This window comes from Molossus molossus, unplaced genomic scaffold (assembly GCF_014108415.1).
Source record: "Molossus molossus isolate mMolMol1 unplaced genomic scaffold, mMolMol1.p scaffold_m16_p_13, whole genome shotgun sequence".
NCBI lineage: Eukaryota > Metazoa > Chordata > Mammalia > Chiroptera > Molossidae > Molossus > Molossus molossus.
In genome coordinates, this window is record NW_023425348.1 from 73,325,621 (window position 1) to 73,327,122 (window position 1,502).

Consider the following 1,502-nt stretch of genomic DNA (forward strand, 5'->3'; position numbering starts at 1 on the left):
AACGTCAAAAGTAGTTCCTGAGTTAGCTCTCTTTAGTAACTGGCAGGTGCAAACACTCATCCTCTCCAGTGAATTGAGTGCCGCGTAAACCCAACCGCAGAGGATACCCATAGGTAATGTTTTAATGATCACATAAATAAAAATCCAAGGTACATGAAAACACAAGCCACAATAAATGAGAACTAGACCCACAAAGAATGAAGCTACTTGATTCACACAGAGAGAATAAAAATTGAACATTAAAAACATGATGGCTTTCCGGTGGCCACTCTCCTACGGAGAAGGCCGGTGGGCAGCAGCTATGGCGCCCCGCCGAAAGGGCATGATCCCAAAGCCCCACTTCCACCAGGACTGGCAGCGGCGCGTTGCTACGTGGTTTAACCAGCCGGCGCGGAAGATCCGCAGACGCAGGGCCCGACAAGCTAAGGCCCGAGAAGCTAAAGCCCACCGCATGGCCCCGCGCCCTGCGTCCGGACCCATCCCACCCACAGTGAGGTGCCCCACAGTGCGGTACCACACCAATGTCCGACCCGGCAGGGGATTCAGCTTGGAGGGGTTAAGGGTGGCCGGCATCCACAAAAAGGTGGCCAGGACCGTTGGCATCTCCGTGGATCCAAGAAGGCAGAACAAGTCCACCGAGCCCCTGCAGGCCAACGTACCGCTCCAAGCTCATACTCTTCCCCAGGAAGCCTTCAGCCCGAAGAAGGGGTCCGTTCTGCTGGAGAACTCAAGTTGGCCACCCCGTTGACAGGACCAGCCATGCCCATACGGAATGTCTACAAGAAGGAGAAGTTATCACAGAGGAGGAGAAGAACTTCAAGGCGTTTGCCAGTCCGCATGGCCCGTGCCAATGCCCGGCTCTTCAGCATCCGGGTAGAAAGAGCCCAAGAAGCTGCAGAACAGGATGTTGAAAAGAAAAAATAAAGTGCTGTTGGCAACTTGTGATAGATTAAAAAAATATATATATATGATGAATAGTCTGGCTGGTGTGGCTCAGTGGCTCAGCATCGACCCATGCACCAAGAGGTCATTGGTTCTATTCCTGGTCAGGACACATGCCTGGGTTGTGGGCCAAATCCCCAGTGGGGGGCATGCAGGAGGCTGTCAATCAATGTTCTCTCTCATCAATGTTTCTATTTCTCTCTCCCTCTCACTTCTTCTCTCTCTAAAATCAATAAAGAAAAAAATTTTTTTAAATATGATAAATAAGACCATGCAGATTTAAATAATAATCAAACAGAACATCTAGAAATGAAAAAAGAAAAACAGTAATAGGAGTTAAAATCTTTATAAAAAATCAAATTCTCCTTGCTAAAGGGTTAATTATTTGACTTAAAGATACATCTGTAAAAATTACCCAAATATGTAGCATATAGAGATCAAGATATGAAAAATTAAAAAAAATATATTAAGAGACATGGGAGGGTAAACAAAAAACTGTGTTAGTGATACATTTGTTATAATGTGTCAGCGAGATAACTAGAGACACATAGCCAAACTGT

The 1,502-nt window shown here is 46.3% G+C and overlaps 1 pseudogene; it reads left to right on the forward strand.

Annotated features, from left to right (window-relative positions):
* Positions 1-301: 301 nt before the first annotated feature.
* LOC118628885 lies at positions 302-924 on the forward strand (annotated as a pseudogene).
* Positions 925-1,502: the final 578 nt, after the last annotated feature.